The sequence below is a fragment of the Trachypithecus francoisi genome, unplaced genomic scaffold, assembly GCF_009764315.1.
Source record: "Trachypithecus francoisi isolate TF-2019V2 unplaced genomic scaffold, Tfra_2.0 Lachesis_group1, whole genome shotgun sequence".
NCBI lineage: Eukaryota > Metazoa > Chordata > Mammalia > Primates > Cercopithecidae > Trachypithecus > Trachypithecus francoisi.
The window spans coordinates 119,089,643-119,109,930 of NW_022681454.1; positions in this window are offsets into that span (position 1 = coordinate 119,089,643).

Below are 20,288 nucleotides of genomic sequence, written 5' to 3' on the forward strand. Positions count from 1 at the left end.
AGACCAGAGTTGTATTATTGCTCAAATCAGTCTCTCCAAGCATTCAGGGATTGGAGTTTTTAAAGATAATTTGGTGTGTTGGGTAGTAGGGGCAGTGGATCAGGAATGCTAATTGGTTAGGTTGAAGATGAAATCATAAGAAGTCGAAGTTGTCCTCTTGCCCCCACCATCCTGGGTGAGAGCCACAGGATCAGATGAGCCAGTTTATCAATCTAGGTGGTGCCAGCTAGTCCATCAAGTGCAGAGTCTGCAAAATATCTCAAGTACTGATCTTAGTGCCCCAGGAGCAACTTGGGGAGGGTCAGAATCTTGTTGCTTCCAGCTGCATGACTCCTAAACCATAATTTCTAATCTTATGGCTAATTTGTTAGTCCTACAAATGCAGTCTAGTCCCCAGGAAAGACAGGGATTTGTTTTGGGAAAGGGCTGTTATCATTTTTGTTTCAAACTATACACTAAGTTTCTCCCAAAGTTAATTCTGGCTACATGCAGGATTGAACAAGGACAGCTTGGAGGTTAGAAGCAAGATGGAGTTAGTTAGGTCAGATCTTTTTCACTGCCTTAGTTACAATTTTGCAGTGGTGGTTTCAGTCCCTCCCTTTGAGTTTTATAACACCTTATTCTTACGATGTGGTCTATGAAGATGGGAAAAGGCTGACCACTGCTCTGACTTTTTCTTCCTGGCAGGGGCCATAGTGGGAATAGGAGATGACCCCAAGGTGAGAAGAGTGGAACTGCTTTCCCAGATGTCTAGTGTACTCAGTGTCAGCTGGGCTGAGGTTCCAAGGCTTGCATGATAAAGGCATTAGTATTCTCATCTTTAGTTTTAGTGCAGCATTTAAGCGAGCAGCATGCTATCGGGTAAATAATGAGTCCTCGGATAAGGAGTGCAATTCCCAGTTTTAAAAATAAAGATTTGAAAGCATTAGTTTGGGGACTTGTAGTCCACAAAGAATTTAAGATTTAGTTCAAATTGTAGAAAATAATAAAAACTCAAGAATAGGTAACAACAGTTGTACTATAGTTTTTGAAACATAATTTTCTCTCTTCAGTGCCCATTTTTATTAAAGATACATCATTATAGGACAAATTTACTTGTAAAATAAGTTATATTTTTATTATGATTGAGCTGATTATTTGCATAAAGTGCAGTAGTAGTTTTTTTTTTTTTTTTTTTTTTTTTTTTTTTTTTTTTTTTGCCATATAGGCTCTTTTTTTAAATTGACTTTGCTGAAACTTTCTTCTGTAAGGAATCTCAAATTGTACTTTTTAGAGCCTTGAAACTGAGCCACGGATTTTCTTTGCCTGCAAATACCAGTATGAGTTGGGTGAATTTTCTTCCTCTTAAGGTCCCCAAGATAACTTGGGGTTCCTAGGCCTGTCAGAAAGTGACATTCTTTACTTACCACCAGTCAGGAGCCCTGAACAGGGAATGTGTAAACAAAGTATGAGGCCAACTTTCCCAAGGGACTTTTATTGGCTCTATAAGTCAACCTTGATCTTTAAAGAAAGTATGCCTTTCCAGGCGAAAACTTGGTAAAATAACTAGTTTCTCCAATTGTGCCTTGTTACTAAAGACAACAGATTCTTATTGTACTCATGCAAATAACTATACTGCCGTAAGTTGAGAATACTCACAAATAGTTTTTATATTAGGGAGAAATCACGTAGAGAGAAAGCAGTATGCTCCACATTTTCCTCCCAAGAGGATACTTTACTCAGTTGCTAAAAGTTTTAAATAGCTAAAAGGAGAGAAATTTTCTTGACTCTGAGAAACAAAAGAATTAGCAATATTTAACACATCAGTTCTCCTTGAGAGTCCTAGAAGTTTGTTTTTTTCCTCTATTCCAATAGCACAATTTCTAAGGTTATCAGAGACCTGCATTCAAGAGTACCCATCAGAGTCCTATATCTGATTATAAATTGCATTCTGAAAAAGATCAAAACAAGACAACATTTGTCCATGGATGACGGAAGTCTCAAGACAGCCATAGTTAAAGATGCAATCAACAAGAAAATCTGTCATCTCTGTGACACACAACAAATTAACATAACAATTATAGTTTTTGCCGATAACATATATTGAGACATATCAAGATTATAGGAATCTTATATAGTTTCATAACACATACCAATACATAGTTATATAACTATAACCCAAAGAAAGTTAAATAACATTTTATATTTGACAGTGCTCCTTTCATTATTTTAATACATCAAATAAGCCAAATGTGTCCTTTTTGGACTTAAGAGGACCTATTTTTTTTCTTTTTTTAACTTAACTTAGAATTTGATCTTAGAAGGTTTTACAAATATTAAAGGTTTAAAACACTGGATATCACAAAATAGAATCACAGGTTATTCATTTAGCTGAAATGTTCAATTTATGGAAAAACTAAATAATACCCCTTTAGCTTTAGCTGATATGTTTACACACAGAATTTCTTTTATAAAATTAACCTTTCACAACCTTTCACAACTTGCTCAAACCTTTAGCTATATTCTGTCTAACTTAAAACAATCCAATCCTTTAATCCTCAAAACTAGGCAAAACCCAAATTCCCATGCCTTTTTATAATCTTACCAAAAACACATTCTATTTTCCTTACACTAACCTGGCATGTAAAACTGTTTCCCCAGTAATCTTAATTACATGTTACAATGTTACTTTTAGCAACTTATATTTTTGGTAAAAATCTGGCAAGGAAAGTAATTTTATTTATGTACCAGGTGTGGAACCTAGAACACCAGAGAGAAGTGCAGATAAAATTTGACTCTTTCCAGCATAGTTTGGGAGCATGGCTAACTCCACATGTCCCCAGGCCTTACCTCAAAGTCAAAGAAGCAGTTTATGACATTAAAACATTTAGCAAATCTAATCTCTGACTTACTTTAAATGTCTAAATTTGTCAAATGTCTAAATATTTTCAAATGTTTACATTTTATAGATATTTTTATTTTACCAATAGTCTTAAAATCATCCTTATTTCCCAGAGATTGCTAAAATCACATAAACTAAAAGGCATTAAAGTTTCTGTTTTTCTGACAAAACGTTTGATTTAAGCACTTATTATTTCTTAAGCCAATTAAACAGAGCGCTTTTCTAAACATCACACACAACACATAAAAATACAGACAGAAGAAGATCCAGTAGTTGTGAGATTTTTTTCATTTGCCAGTTTCTTAACTGGATTCCTGGCTTCAGGGTAGAGCCCTTCAAGGAACAGGGCCAGGACTAGGGCCCAATAAGCAGACATAGCTGAAAGGCAAAAACAGATCCCCAACATTTAGAGTTCCATTTTTATACAGGATCTTGGATCCTCCCTATAATGAGATTGCTGGGTTGAATGGTATTTCTGTCTTTAGCTATTCGAGGAATCACCACACTGCTTTCCACAATGCTTGAACTAATTCACCCTCCCACCAACAGTGTATAAATGTTTCCTTTTTGCTGCAACCTCACCAGCATCTGTTATTTTTTGACTTTTTAGTAATATCCATTCTGACTGGTGTGAGATGGTATTTCAGGGTGGGTTTGATTTGCATTTCTCTAATCAGTAATATTGAGCTTTTTTTATAGGTTTGTTTTCCACATGTATGTTTTCTTTTGAAAAGTGTCTGTTCATGTCATTTGCCCACTTTTTAATGGGGTTTTTTTTTTTCTTGTAAATTTGTTTAAGTTCTTTATAAATGCTGGATATTAGACCTTTGTCAGATGCATTGTTTGCAAAATTTTTCTCCCATTCTGTAGGTTGTATGTTTACTCTGTTGATAGTTTCTTTGTGCTGTGCAGAAGCTCTTAAATTTAATTAGATCTCTTTTGTCAATTTTTGCTTTTGTTGCAATTGCTGTTAGTGTCTTTGTCATGAAATCTTTGCCATTTCTATGTCCAGAATGGTATTGCCTAGGTTATCTTTCAGGGTTTTCATAGTTTGGGGTTTTACATTTAAGTCTTCAATCCATCTTGAGTTGACTGTTGTATATAGTGTAAGGAAGGGTCATTTTCAATCTTCTGCATATGGCCAACCAGTTATCCCAGTATCATTTATTGAATACAGAGTCGTTTCCCCATAGCTTACTTTTGCCAGCTTTGTTAAAGATCACATGGTTGTAGGTGTGTGGCCTTATTTCTGCACTCTCTATTCTGTTTCATTGGTCTATGTCTCTGTTTTTATACCAGTATCATGCTGTTTTGGTTACCATAGCCCTGTAACATAGTTTGAAGTTGGATAGGACAATGCCTCCTGCTTTGTTCTTTTTTCTTAGGATTTCCCTGTCTCTTCAGATTGTTTTTTGGTTTCATGCAAACTTTAAAGTAGTTTTCTAGTTCTGTGAAGAATGTCATTTGTAGTTTGATAGGAATATCATGGAATCTGTAAATTACTTTGGTCAGTATGGCCGTTTTAATGATTAATTCTTTCTATCCATGAACATAGAATGTTTTTCCATTTGTTTATATCCTCTCTGATTTCTTTGAGCAGTATTTTGTAATTCTCATTGTAGAGATCTTTCACCTTCCTGGTTAGCTGTATTCCTAGGTATTTATTCTTTTTGTGGCAATTGTGAATGGGATTGTGTTTCCGATTTGGCTCTTGGCTTGACTGTTGATTTTTGTGATTTTTGTATATTGCTAGTGATTTTTGTATGTTGATTTTGTATCCTGAAACTTTGCTGATGTTCTTTATCAGCTTAAGGAGTTTTTGGGCCAAGAATATGATTTTCTAGATACAGATTCCTGTGTCTGCAAATAGGGATAGTTTGACTTCCTCTCTTCCTATTTGGATGCCTTTGTTTCTTTCTTTTGCCTGATTGCTGTGGCCAGGACTTCCAATACTATATTGAATAAGAGTAGTGAGAGAGGGCATCCTTGTCTTGTGACAGTTTTCAAGGGGAATTCTTCTGGCTTTTTCCCATTTAGTATGATATTTGCTGTGGGTTTGTTATAAAAGTTTTATTATTTTGAAGTATGTTTCTTCAATACCCAGTTTATTGAGAGTTTTTAACATGAAAGGATGTTGAATGTTATCAAAAGCCTTTTCTGCATCTTTTGAGATAAACGTGTGGTTTTGGCTTTAGTTCTGCTTCTGTGATGAATTACATTTATTGATTTGTGTATATTGAACCAACCTGGGGTCTGTTTTTTGTTGTTATCCATTCAGCCATTATATACTTTTTAATTGGGGAATTTAGTTCATTTACATTTAAGTTTACTATGGGTAAGTGAAGACTTACTCCTGCCATTTTGTTAATAGCTTTCTGGTTATTTTGTATAGCTTTTGTTTCTTCTTCCCTTATTGTATATCTTTGTGGTTTGGAGGTTTTCTATAGTAGTAAGGTTTGATTAATTCCTTTTTCTCACTTGTGTATCTGCTGGGTTGTTTTTTTTTTTTTTCCTGGTTACTCTGGGGCTTACATTAAAAATCTTGTATTTAGGCTGAGCACAGTGGCTCACACCTGTAATCCTAGCACCGTTGGAGGCTGAGGCAGGAGAATTGCTTGGACCCAGGAGTTTGAGACCAGCCTGGGCAGCATGTCAAGACCCCAACTTTACGAAAAGTAAAAACAAATTTTGTTGGACATTGTAGTGTGTATTTGTGGTCCCAGCTACTTAGGAGGCTGAGACAGGAGGATTGATAGAGCCCAGAAGTTTGAGACTGCAGTAAGCCATGTTCATGCCACTGAACTCCTACCTGGGTGAAAGAGTAAGACCCTGTCTCAACAACAACAACAACAAAACTTGTGTTTATTACAGACTATTTTAAGCTGATAACAACTTAACTTTGGTCATATACAAATACTTTTTATTTTACCCTCCCCACACAATCTGCAATTTTGTGGCCATAATTTTTTTTTTTTTTGAGACAGAGTCTGGCTCTGTGGCCCAGGCTGGAGTGCAGTGGCGCAATCTCGGCTCACTGCAAGCTCCGCCTCCCGAGTTCATGCCATTCTCCTGCCTCAGCCTCCCGAGTAGCTGGGACTGCAGGCGCCCACCACCGCGCCCAGCTAATTTTTTGTATTTTTTAGTAGAGACGGGGTTTCACCGTGGTAGCCAGGATGGTCTCGATCTCCTGACCTTGTGATCCACCCGCCTCGGCCTCCCAAAGTGCTAGGATTACAAGCATGAGCCACCGCGCCCAGCCTGTGGCCATAATTTTAATGTGTTCTACTTGTAGCTGTAATTGTCATTGACCATTTTGACTTTTAACCTTCATGTGAGAGATTTAAAAGGTTATATGCCACCATTACATTATTGGGGTATTCTGAGTTTGATAGTGAATTTACTCTACTAGTACTGAATTTGATTTTGAGTTTATGTGTATGAGTGACTTTTATACTTTCATGTGTTTTCATCCTTTCACATCCAGTTGTAGCACTCCCATGAACATTTCTTGTAAGGCTGCTCTAGTGGTGATGAATTCCTCCAGCTTATGCTTGCCTGGGAGACTTTATTTCTCTTTCTTTTCTGAAGGATAGCTTTGTTGGGCATAGTATTCTTGGTTGACATGAGTTTTCTTTTCTTTTGGCACTTTGAATATATCATCTTACTCTCTCCTTGCCTTCAAGGCTTCTGCTGAGAAATCTGCTGATAGGCTGGGCGCAGTGGCTCAAGCCTGTAATCCCAGCACTTTGGGAGGCCGAGACGGGCGGATCACAAGGTCAGGAGATCGAGACCATCCTGGCTAACACCGTGAAACCCCGTCTCTACTAAAAAATACAAAAAACTAGCCGGGCGAGGTGGCAGGTGCCTGTAGTCCCAGCTACTCGGGAGGCTGAGGCAGGAGAATGGCGTAAACCTGGGAAGCGGAGCTTGCAGTGAGCTGAGATCCGGCCACTGCACTCCAGCCTGGGCGACAGAGCGAGACTCCGTCTCAAAAAAAAAAAAAAAAAAAGAAATCTGCTGATAGTCTAATGAACATTCCCTTATATATAACTTGACCTTATATGTGACTTGATGCTTTTCTCTTGCTATCTTTAGAATTATCTGTCTTTGACTTTTGACAGTTTGACCATAATATGCCTTGGACAGGACTTTTTGGGTTGACTGTATTTGTGGACTTTGAGCTTCCTGGATTTGGATGTTTGTGTCTTTTTCAAGACTTGGGAAGTTTTCATTTATTGTTTCATTAAATAGGTTTTTCTATCCATTTTCCCATGTCTTTCCCTTCTTTAAAAAACCCCCATAATTTGAATATTTGTTCACTTAATGGTGTCCTATAAGTTCTGTAGGCTTTCTTTATTCTTTTTCTTTTTTTTTCCAAAAGAAAGTGTTATTTCAAAGGCCTATCTTGCTTAATCTAGTCTGTTGTTGAAGCTCTTGATTGTATTTTTGTTTTATTCATTGTATTCTTCAGCTTTCTGTTCCTTTTTAAAATTATTATTATGTCTATCTCTTTGCTTAATTCTTCCTTCAGATTGTGAATTATTTTCCAGATTTTGTTGAATCATCTTCCTGTATTCTCTTATATCTTACTGAGTTTCCTGGAGATCATAGTTTTGAATTTCTTTTCAGGCATTTCACAGATTTTCTTCTCTTTGGGGGTCTCTTACTTGAGAATTGTTTTGTTCCTTTTGAGGTTTCATATTTCCTTGCCTCTTCATGTTTCTTGTGTCCCTGTGTATATATCTGCACAGCTGGAGGAACATTCTCCTCTTCCAGCTTTATCAAGTAGCTTTCACAGGGAAAGATATTCCTGTAGATGGGTCCTAGATGCCAATTGGGTAGGATGTTTGACATTGGTTTGGGTAGATGCAGTAGTGTAGTCTTCATGTAATTTCTTTAGCTACGATCAATGTTAGCAGTTTCTGCATATGCCTCCATGGTCTAGGATTTGAGTGTTTATGGAGGTGGTAGCATGGCTTTGCAGGGCCTGGTGCCATTAGGGGCGGAAGTCTTCAGCCCTGGGAGGATGTGCATAAGGCAGAGAGTGACTCCACCCATCATGGGGGCAGAGTTGCTGGGTACAGTGCCATCAAGTGGGCTATTTCTCAGACCCTGGGGGGTCACAAAGTACAGTGGTTTTGTTCACAGGAGTGATCACAGAGGAGAACTCCCTGCTGTACAGGACCACCTGTTCCTTGGGGTGCAGGATGCTGCATAAACTTTGTCACCCTGGATCAAAACTATCCCCCTGGATCTAAGTTCTGAGTAGTTAGAGTCAAGGCATTGCTGCCACACTTGTTTGAGCATGGTTGAATAACAATAAGGCCTCAGGGATGAGGAGATACACTGGCTATTGGTCCCTGGAGCAGGGCATACTTTAGTAGTGGCTCTGGCTTCAAGATGGTGTCATGGGTCACAAGAGCAACTTGGGTCACAGGAAGTAGTGGGGGCACAATATGTGCTTATTCTCTGGAACAATTCAGCCATATGGTCTCTGGGAATCACCCTAAAGTAGGCTTAGAGCTTGTGTGAAGCACCCTAAACTGGACCCAGGGAGCCACAACACTCACCTGTAGCAAGGACTGCAGATGTTTGCAACAGTACACTATTAGAGCTGCTAGAGATTTGCCTACCTTTTCCCCACAGTGAGAAGCCTCTCCTAGTTGTAAGCCATTCCCAGAGGTCACAGAGGTAGTGTGCTTAACTTCCCTCTCTATTCTGCCACCATGAGAGTCTGTGCTTCACAGGGTTTCCATCACTTTCTTGCTATATTCTCATTTAAACACTCTAGTCAAATTGTGGTTATTTGCTGCATTGGTCCTTTATTTGTGGAGGTCGGTGGGGAAACAAGAGTTAGGCATATCTAGTCAGCTATCTTGCTGACATCACTAGAGTGTTCTCTGTTTTAAAATACATCTCTAGTTCTGTGAATAAACTATCAGCTGCTCAGGAATGATTCTTCGGGAGCTACAAGGGAAAAAGGGAAGGAAACTTTGCAAGTTATTTAGCTTATTTCACTGTCTCCAGAAAGAGTCTGACCCAGATTCCTTCACACAAATGGACCTCTGAATTCCATGTATCCAGCAATAAAGAGTATAGAGCTTTTGTTTTTAAGGTCATATGTTTTTCTTTTTTTTCCCAATTAGAGCATACTGCATGTTCATTGTAGAGATTTTGGAAAATAGAAAAAAATTAGAAAGAAGAAAAAAATCATCTACAGTCTCATGTGTCCAGCAACAATTACTCCTAACAATTTGATGCATTTCTTTCTATTTCTTCTCTCTCTATATTTACACGCTTTACTTAATTGGGATGATAACCATACACATGATTTTGTATTCTGCTTTTTTCATCCTACATTATATCATGACTATTTTCTTAGGCAAATTAATATTTTTTGAAACACTCTTAACAATGCTTTGGGAATATTTTATTGAATGAGTGTATCATACATAGTTTAGTTAATCATTCTCTTGATAATAACCTGTTTTTTCTAAACATTTTATTTTATTTTATTTTATGTTTCAGGATACATATGCAGGTTTGTTACATAGGTAAACGTGTGTCGTGGTGGTTTGCTGCACCTCTCAATCCATCACCTAGGTATTAAGCACCACATGCATTAGCTATTTATCCTGATGCTCTCCCTCCCATTATCCCCCAACAGGATCCAATGAGTGTTGTTCCCCTTTCTGTGTCCATGTGTTCTCATTCTGAACAAGTTTTTTTAAAAAATTACCTTGCCTAAAATGTCACTGAACAAGTTTTAACATTATTTATAGTGCCTTCCTATAGAAGCTAGAATTAAATTAAGACTTTTAATAGCACCCATGAAATATGCAATGCCCTATGCCAGTTCTCTATTCTAAAGAGATTTTAGGTGGGGCGTGGTGGCTCACACCCATAATCCTAGCATTTTGGGAGGCCAAGGTGGGTGGATCCCTTGAGGCCAGGGGTTCGAGACTAGCCTGGACAACATGGTGAAACCCCATCTCTACTTAAAATACAAAAATTAGCCAGGCATGGTGGCAGACGCCTGTAATCCCAGCTATTCAGGAGGCCGAGGCAGGAGAATCACTTGAACCTGGGAGGCAGAGGTTACAGTGAGCCAAGATAGCACCACTGCACTTCAGCCTGGATGACAGAGTGAGACTTTGTTTCAAGAAAAAAAAAAGAAGAAGAAACAAAAAAGAGATTTTAGGTTCATTATGGTATGTTTTATTAAAAATAGAGAGTTGTATATAGCTTAATACTTAAAACATATAGCTTACAATTTAGTACTTTAATTATTTTTAAATTATATTTATTTTATATTATTTTTAATTTCCAAAACCATATGAGGCAACTTACAATAAAATAAACTGCTAAAATAAGAGTGAAGACCATTATGAGAAAAGGAAAAAGAACAGAGTCTAGCCATAAAGATAAAAGAAGGAAGGAAGAAGAGACCAATGAAACCAGAAAACCTAACTTAAGAACAACTACTACAGTGAGCTGAGAGGTACACAGCTTTTTATTATCTAATGGTCATTTATTCAATTATCTATTTATTCTTCCAGTCCACGAATATTTATTGAGCACTTCCTATGTGCCAGGCACTAGGTTAGGGGCTGGGAAACAATGATGACCAACATAGACATGTTCTTTTGGAACCTATATTTCACAAAGAGAGATAAACTTTTTCCTATCTCTGAAGGATGGTGTCATCAATGGAACAGAGATGGTCTACAACTCTTCATTTGTCTTACAAATCCTAGAAGAAGCAATAGATAGTATGTTAAGTGAAAGAATTCAGTGTAAGGTTTAAAAATAAAGTCCATTAATGTCAAAGTTTAAATAGAAATAATGAAGTTTGGATAATAAATATGAATTTATTATTCAATAGAAATATGAATGATTAATACGTTTTTTGTGAATTCTATATGTACGTTAACTGTATTAGCTAGTGTTTTGATAAAGTAATGCATTTGGCCATTTTAAAATATTTCTTTTTTAAAATTAAGAAATATGAGCACATTTCTAACATTTTGAAAATGAGAGAAGAAAACTTCCCTTTAAGACCTTGACCTGACCTAATGATTATTAACATTTACATCTCATTCTAGTTTTTTAAATTGGTGCACTTTACATACTATAATCATACCTTACATAAAATTGTTATTAAATTGTTTTTACAAAGCATTACATCATAAACATTTTTCATGATATATAGTTTTCATGAGCATAATTTATTTAGCTATCTCATATTATTAAACTTTTTGTTATTTCCAGTTTTTTCTTCTTACAAATAACACCAGGGTGGATATGATCATCATATAACTATTTCTCTATTTTTAAACTCTTTGTTTGGAATAGCTCCCCAAGAAGGGTTTCTTTTAGTTTGAGGGCTGAGATGTATAAGTTTCCTGGGGCTGCCGTAACAAAATACTACACACTGAGTGGCTTAAAATAACAGAAATTTATTCTCTCATGGTTCTGGAGGCTAGAAGTCTGAAATCAAGGATTTGGTAGAGTTGGTTCCTTCTGGGGACTCTGAGGAGGAGTTTGATCTGTGCCTCTCTCCTAGCTTCTGGTGGTTACCAAAAATCCTTGGGGTTCCTTGGCTTATAGATGCATCACTCCAGTCTTTGTGTCTTCACATAATGTTCCCTTTTATGCATCTTTACATAAGGACATCAGTCACTGGAATTACGGATCACTCTAATCCTGTATGACCTTATCTGAACCAATTATATCTGCAAAATCCTATTTCCAAATAACATCACTTTCACAGATATCAGGGGTTAAGATTCCAACATACCATTTAAGGGGACAATTCAACCAATAGTAGGCATCTGGTTATTGCTGACATATATTGTCAAAATTGCTCTGTAAAAGACCTGTACTTATTTGAAATATGCCAAAAGAGTATGAGAGTGGTTTTATTTTGTGTATTTTATATGCTTAAAATAGTTATGTTTTACTGGTGAAATGATCCTTTTATCATCTTGTAGTGACTCCCTTCCTCTCAAGTAATGTTTTGCATCTGGGACTAACTGCTAACAGTATTCTCATAGTGAGATAATGTACAGGTTTTCACAGGCTATTCAGAGTGTGGGGGAAACTGGCAGAAAGGCACTGCATTATTTGAGTTCTTACAAGTTACAAAGAACATGTGTCAGTTACCTAAGGAGAAGAGGAATTCTTATAAGAACATGTGGCAAATCTGGAGCACTCAGACACAGCAGTCTCTTGAAGACTGATTCAAGAGAACCAGTGTTTCATTCTGGAAAGAGCTGCCATTACTCAGTCAGACATCCAGAAGAACAGGCACAGCAAGCTCATTCAGGATATAGTGCTGCTGCAGTGGCTGCTAATTTTATTTTATTTTTCTCTCTAAGTAGCAGGTGTTGGCTGCTCCCTACTAGACTGCGCCACCATTGTGGGGACTCAGCTGCATCTTGTTGGTGCTTTCATTACTTTTGCTGCTAACAATAATTGACCTTAATTTCCTTACAGTTTTTGTTTACTCATAGCTTCAACTCTACTATGGCTTCTGTTATCTGCCTCCTGTTTGTGTGTCTTGGCTTCTGTCCACATTGTTGGCTGCTGATACTGATGCTGAGTGTTCTCCCTTCAAACTCCCCAAGAGAGTTGGCTCAGCCTAGATTGGGCCATACTTACCCCTGCTGAGCACACTGGTAGATTAAGTAGAGCTGCTCATATGATAGGCCTCATGGGTAAGGGATAGTCTGTTGTCGGCTATATTTGAATCTGGTGGCTCTCCCTGATGCAATCAACTATAACCATGGTTATGATCCTGTGTTAATACATATGGCAACTCAGGCTAATAGTCCTCTCTGAGTATGGTGGCAAAAACTCTGAGGCTTTCCCAAGTGGGTCAAGTGCATCTGGCAGGCATCTGGCGTGGTCTTCCCATTGCCAACACTTGGCTCAACCCTGAGAAGACTACCAGGAGGAGATGCTAATAGTGTCTTGAAGGGCAGTAAGAGTTGATTAAGGAGGGAGGAGAATACCAAGCAGAGGTTACAGCTTGAATGAAGGCACAGATACTTGAAACATGATGGCATGTGTGTGAAACAAGTAGTTCAGTGTTACTAGAATATAAATGTTGAGGCGAAACAGTGTAGGATATGTAGGAACCAGTTTATGAAAGTTTGGGCTTTTGGTAAATGGAAGTTGCTGAAACGTTTTTGTTTTAAGTTGAAAAAGAGAATAACCTCTAATTCAAGTACAAAACATAGGCTTAAAGGGAGCAGAACTACAGCACATTAACTGGTTGGGAAGCTATCAAGATAGCCATAAAAGAGATAATGAGGAAAGTAGCAAGAGAGACGGAGAACAGGGGACATATCTGAGAAATATTTGGAAGATAGACTGGCAAAACTTGATAAAAGAACTGCTATAGACAGTGATTGTTCAGTGAGTTCAGAATGACTCCCAGGATTCTGGAATGGGCAATGGATGAGTGGCGCCCCTTTGACTGAAGTTTAAGAACATAGGACAAAAGACAGCCTTGGAAGAAAGGGTACGAATTCCGTTTGGGACATGTTGAGTTTCACATACCCCAGGTGCACACGTTTGGATATATGCATTTAAGTTCAGGTGTCATTACACCTGTCATTACACATCTAACATATGTAGAGCTGACAGTTCTGGAAAATAAAGTGCGTTGTGCAAGGTCACACAATAAATGAGCTCTGGGTTGCCAGATTTAGCTATTTAAAATATAGCATGGTTAGTTAAAATTGAGTTTTAATTAAATAATGAATGCTTCTTTAGTATAAGTATGTCCAAAATACTGTATAGAATATAGTTATATGGCCCTAAATAAGTGATATTTGATTCACAATCATGTTACCACCAAAGTCCAACTGTTTCTACGTTGCCACTAAGATGGAATGACACTCCTATCCTGAAAGTCTTTGGGGGAATAATACCAGCCCTAATCCTCTTCGTTACTACAAGTTTTTGTTTCATTTAGTTTCATGTTGTGTTGTTTTTAAATTCCTGCTTTGATGAAAAATAGGTCCATTTATCCTGACTTATAAGCAGATATTTCTAAAGGTTGACATTTTCACATGGTAGAAAACTTTGGGGCAGAGAGATCTGGTAAAACCTTGAGCCAGCAACCTATTCCAAAAGTGTTGTTGGAGTTTTTCAAGGATACCTACCTCCAAATGTAGAGGTAAACTAAAACTACTTAGCCTTTCTCCAGTATCAGAGGCAGGAAAATGAGTTAAAGGACTCTCCCTAGGTAGAAAGGCTCCCCACCCACTTCTGTGGTATTTTGAGCCACTCAGGAACTGTGGCCCCTATCAGATGACTATGTACGTCAAAGACAATGCTTTATAGTTTATGAGTTTCCTCACGGATGTTCTGAATTGTTCTGGAAACAAGATAACAATGTGGTTCTAGCAATTTTCATGAGCAATCTTTAGGGCTGTCCTGTGTGGTTAATCTGATCTGTGGAGCTGCTGCGTTATGGGTAATTTTGAAACACAGGTTTGTTTATCTATCTATCTGCCCAAGGTGACAACATTTAGGCACTGGTTCAAGTACCAGGCTTTGCTTGAGGGACTTAGAAAGGTTATTTCTCTCTCTCTCTCTCTGTATGTATGTATTTATATGGAGACACAAGTAAGCTGTTTCCTAAAACATTAATAGTGATTTTCTTCTAAATGGTATGATTTGGAAATAATTTTGACTTTTCCTTTATATCTTTTTATATTTTTCTGAATTTTTGACATAAATAGTATTGCTACTTCTGTAATAACAACAATAATGACTATTTTCTTTTTGAGAGATAAAAAGTTTCAGCCTTCCCTTCAGGGACCATGGTTGTCTTTATGTCTGATACTCTTCTATTTCTTCTTCCTATTCTTCACTGATAACAGAAAGATAAAAGAGAAATAAGATAAGAATAGAATCTTCTAAAAGTTTATTTTCAATAAAGAGGCAAAAATAAAAATGAAAATGAAAAACAGCCCTTTAAAAAGTAAAATATAATACTGGTCAAAATCATCACAAAAATAAATGTCCTTTGGTTTAAATTATAACCAGTGAAAACATGTAAGCTCAGTATTTGATGTACAGACTCTTTGCAGAGAAATTTGCAAGCAAATGTTCTCAAAGGTTGACATTTCCACATGGAAGAAAATTTTGGGAATACGGAACACCTGCTAGAACCTTGCGGCTCAGGCATTAATACTCATTACCGTAGATGAGACAAAGCAATTATCATCATTCAGTTCCTAATGTTTGATTCTTACCCAACAATATATGCCCACTATCCAGATTAATTTCTCCTCCCTACAGCACCCAAGCAGCTGTTATCATTTCTAAGAATTCCTGTCAAATAGTCTTTGAAACATTTGTTTATAGAAAACAAATAGAATACAGAAGGCCTGGTGGGGTTCCAAAGAACAAACATTTCAACTTCAACTGTATTTTAGGCTTTGTGTCCCCAGCCTAGACTGGGGTACACAAGTAGAGTCCCAGTAACAGTAACAGAAAACAGTATTTCTCTTGTGCTCCTACCTGCTTTGCAGAAGTTCCTTGCAGTTAATTCTGACAGGCCGGATAAGAGGTCATGTGTGCTTGCTAACTCACTCTCTGCTTCTTCTTAGTACTTTCCATTTCTTTTCTCTTTGGCTCACTGTGGTGATGCCCTGAAGCTGTGGATATTGTCAAGGCCCTGTTACTTCCACCAAAGCATTCAGTGTCAGACAAAACTCTCCTCTCCTGCTTTTTCTCTGGAAAACATAGCCTTAGGTTTCTTAAGGTCTACCAAGTTGGGTAAAACAACTCTCTTAGCTTTTATTCACACTTTATTGTAGCCCATCCTGCCTGCTGCCCTGGAATTAAATCCATGGAGGTTGGACGGAAGGGCATTCTGAGTGGCAGACCCTTTAGTCTACTCCCTCCCTTGACCTTCCACCTTTATCCTTTGTTTTGTTTTTGTTTTTTGTTTGTTTGTTTTTAAAGACAGAGTCTCATTACATTGCCTCAGCTGATCTCCAACTCTGGGCTTCAAGCAGTCCTCCCTCCTGCCTCAGTGTTGGGTTTATGGACATGAGCCCCCACATATAATCTGATCTTTTGTTCCTGAACCAAACTTGAGGATATGGAATTGTGTATGTTTGGTTGAGGTCTTTCTTCCCAGAAGGCTTTTCAGTCCTTTAGGCAAATAAGCCCATTTCAGGCCACCTGTTGGCCTTCAAGATAGGATTAGACATACCTGAATTCCAAGATGAATGTATTGTAAGGCCACATCCACTCGGCTTTACATGAATTTAGATTTGGTGTTCTAGGTATAACAAAATGCTTAATGAGATAGAGATGTAGGAACTTCAGGCAGCACTTGAAGCAGCCAACACTTCGCTGGCATAGGTGGGCACAAGGGATTGTTTTTTCTTCAAAATAGCCATTCGCATGAACTCCACATAATTGTGCAAACAAAAGGTACATAGGCACCCATTACCCCAGCAGACGGGTGAAACAGAATCTTAATGTGACATGACCATGAGACTCTTCCAGCAACTCCTGATGTACATAGCTGGTTGCTTGAGCAGAAGTAGGTAAGTTTGCATAAATGCCTCCTGGGAGAGCAACCTCCTGGGAGAGGTTTTTTAAATTTGGTGTCATTAGACCCGTTCTGGTGCATTGGGATGATTCTGGCTGAGATTTTCTTGCAATTTGAAGGAATAACAACCCAGAAAGGAGCACGTTATAAGAGATGAGGAGCCTACTCTGATAGGTTCCTAGGGCAAAGAGGAGATCTGTATCGTGTGTCTAAGGCTGAACAGCCTTCCCAGTGAGCCCCTCTGACCTTGAGCTCACCCTTTGGAATGTCTGTGAACATGTGAACCGGCCACCTCTCTCCTTGTCTTGGTCTATTTTCTGCTGCTATAGCAGAATGCCTGAGACTGGGTAATTTTAAAAGAACATAAATGTATTTCTCACAGGACTGGAGGCTGACAATCCAAGATTAGAGAACCAGCAGGTTCAGGGTCTGGAGAATGCCCAGTCTCTGCTTCCAAGGTGGCTCTTTGAATGCTGCATCCTCCAGAGGGAAGGAACTCTGTCCTCACATGGCCGAAGGCAGACGGACAAAAAGGAACAAACTCTCTGTCAAGCCCTTTTATAATGGCATTAATCTATTCCTGAGGGTAGAGCCCTCATGACGTAAATACCTCCGAAAAGTCTCCACCTCCCAACACTGTTGCAGTGTCCAACACATGAATTATGGGGAATGCATTCAGATTGTAGTACTCCTTAAAGCCCCATGTGGCAATACCGTGGCCTGGGCAGGGTCTAGAAAGCAAGAGCATCCGCCCCGCAGGAGACAGTGTCCGTTGGCCTGTGAGGGACCGATGGCAACAACCAAAACAAGAATCTCTGCTACGTGGTGCTTGGAATCAAGACAGACTTTTTTGAACTGAGTAGTCACCTGACTTCCTTGGCAATTCACATGAGCTAGGGACTTGGGAAGTGGAAGAGGCTCAAGGTTGAGTCATTGGACTTGCTGAAAACTTGAAGGTAAAAGGCTAAAACAATTAACTGCTAAAATAGGAGCACTATGACTGCTTTTGAGCCCCTAAACTGAGAAAGCCAATTGTATGGGTTATATGGGAACAAAGAAAGGGCTCACTCACCTTTTGTAGTTTTAAGATTATTGCTCACTATAATTTAGGGCTCAAAGGAGGTTGTAGATTCATATTTTTTATCTTTAATTTCTAAAATGTTACATAATTCTGGGTTTCAGGAGTTAATATAGTTGTATGCCCTCCCCTGGTCTCTTTAATAAACCAAACTCATCCACTCAGATCTTTGGAATTAGCCCAGATCATCTCCTCTTTGTCTGGGGTGTCACCAGTTCTTGCCCTGTGATTCTTGTTTCTTTGATCTGAGTCCATCTTCAGACCTCTCCCTATTTTCCCAGCCTACCTGGACTGACCATCTGTTCTGGGCTGGATTTTCTAGCCACACAGAGATACTCTTTTTCCAGCCAGGCCTTTGGTAAATGCCCAGCTTTTTCCTGCCTTCAGCACCCTCCTTGTTAGTGCGTGGGCATCAGCCAGAGCACTGGGAATCAGAAGCCAAAGTATTCACTCTGGCAATATGAATGCCTGTATGCAGGCTAGTCTTCTTGAGCTATTTCAAACTCTGTTTTTTCACCTATGAAATGTGAATAGTGAACTGTATGGTTCCACTATATGTTATGAATTAAGAAACAAACATTATTTTTGGTGCTGCATAGTATTTGTAATAATATTGAGATACACAAACAAAAAAGTTTCCTTCAAATCAAATGTGAATTTTTGCCCTGGAGCATTTCTAGAGCATTCAAAGTTCTCAGTTTTTGACAGGACCATAATGATGTGGAATTTTCAAAAAGTTGAAACCCCTGAAAAAAATGGAAAACTTTAACCAGTTACACAGCATTGTCGCAAACATTGGTACGTATTTTCCCTTCCAAACAGGGAAAGATGAAGGGTGATTATAGAGTTGATATAATGGAAAGACATGCTACAATCCTGGCGTGAATATTACCTTAAAAGACTGGAGTTTTTATTCACATCAAGTTGAAAATATAAGCAAAAGCAATGGAGAAATTTGCCCAAGACTTGGTCTTCCCACCTTTATTCAAATTATCCTCTTTCTTACTTTCCATATCTTAATAAGGGAAAAACTGAAAGTAAGGGAGGTGTGCGCATCACAGTGATTGCAGTCATACCTTCCATCACCGAAAATGAGAATGAGCAAGCAATTTGTTTTTCCATATTCAGAAATTGTATTTTTTAAAAAAGCTCAATTTTTAATGGCATTAAGATTGAAAGCAATCAACAAAGGCAACGAAATTTACTGTGAAGGAAATGAAATTCCTTCTTAAATGACAAACCCAAGAAAACATAGTGTAATAATTTGATCATATCAGGAATCCCCTGCCCATACTCAAAAACAATCTTTTTTCCTGGTAACACGTCTTTTTAGTCACGCAAAGAATCATCTCATACACACAATCATGAAGAGATATTTAAAAAATCAAATTCTTAAGAGGTTTATTAATTTGGGGTTGTTTGTATCTTTCTTAGAGGCTCTTGTGACAAGAATTATCAAACTGCAAAAACTTTCTAAGATTTCAAACCTGAAAAGATTAAAGAAAAAAAATTTTTTTTTGGTTAGTCAGTAAATACAGGTCTACTTTTTATCTGTAGTGAAATCTTGATGAGTAAACTGAAAGGAAGATTGGGTTGGGGATTATGCAAACATGGTTTCTTCCTCTCTGCTCCTCTACCCTGCCCTGTCTGCAGAGAGATGAACTTTTGCATATCTGTATTTCAGTCCTTCATTTCCAGAGCATTGCTAATTCAGTCCTGGGCAATTCTAGCATTTAATTGTATAAAGTCTTCAATTGAGTGAACATGATCAAGGTTTCTTAGAGTCAATCTGTAAAAGCAGAGTCTTCAAACTGAAAAATATTATAATACTCACTGGTCATTCTAACAGGAATCATTGGGGGGTATGTGGCCGTAACTACTAAGAAATATTTTTCAGACACCCATTTACATATAAAACTGAACTCAATAAAATAGTGAATAGCATAGGCACAGAGCATATGTACCTATGCATAGTGAATAGCATAGGCACAGTCTTAACCCTAGAAGGCACAGTTAATAGCAATAGTGATGATAATAGCAACTAACACTTAGCAGGTACTTACCATATGCCAGGCATTTGTATTCTCATTTAATCCTTATAGCCACCCTCATAATTAGATGTTACTATGGCCATTTTATAAACAAACAAACAGAAAAACCATTAAGCAATTTGCCCAAGAAGACTAAGTGAAGGTTGAGTATGTAAGACTAGAGACACCTTCCCCACCTGTCTGCTTGATTTTAACTATGTAAGTGAATGGGGTCCTTGGATGGAGGGCAAAATGGAGAAAATAATAGAATCTGTGCTCTAGATGGTCCAGAATACAGTCTCCTGGAATAGCTCCCTAGAAGTGGTAAGGAGGAAGCAGATACTAAAGGAATCATCAAATATCTATATGGTTGGGTAGTTTTATTTGTAGGACAGATAGAAATAAATCCTAGTTAAAAATTCAAGCAAGGCAATGTATGTATGTAAGCAAGGCTTATATATGTATAAGCATATATGAAAGAGTCCAGAAAAGATTGCTCTTAATGGTTTATGTGTATTCTAGATTTTTCCCACATATTAATATATTATCATTTTAAAATGGGATTATAAAATGCACACATACATTTCATCTAATAATATGCTACTTTTTTCCATGACTCCTTAGTATGTCATATGGCTTTACCATAATTTATTAAATGTTTCTATTGTCTTGAACATTTAAATTTGTTTTTAAGTTTTCATTATTACAAATAAT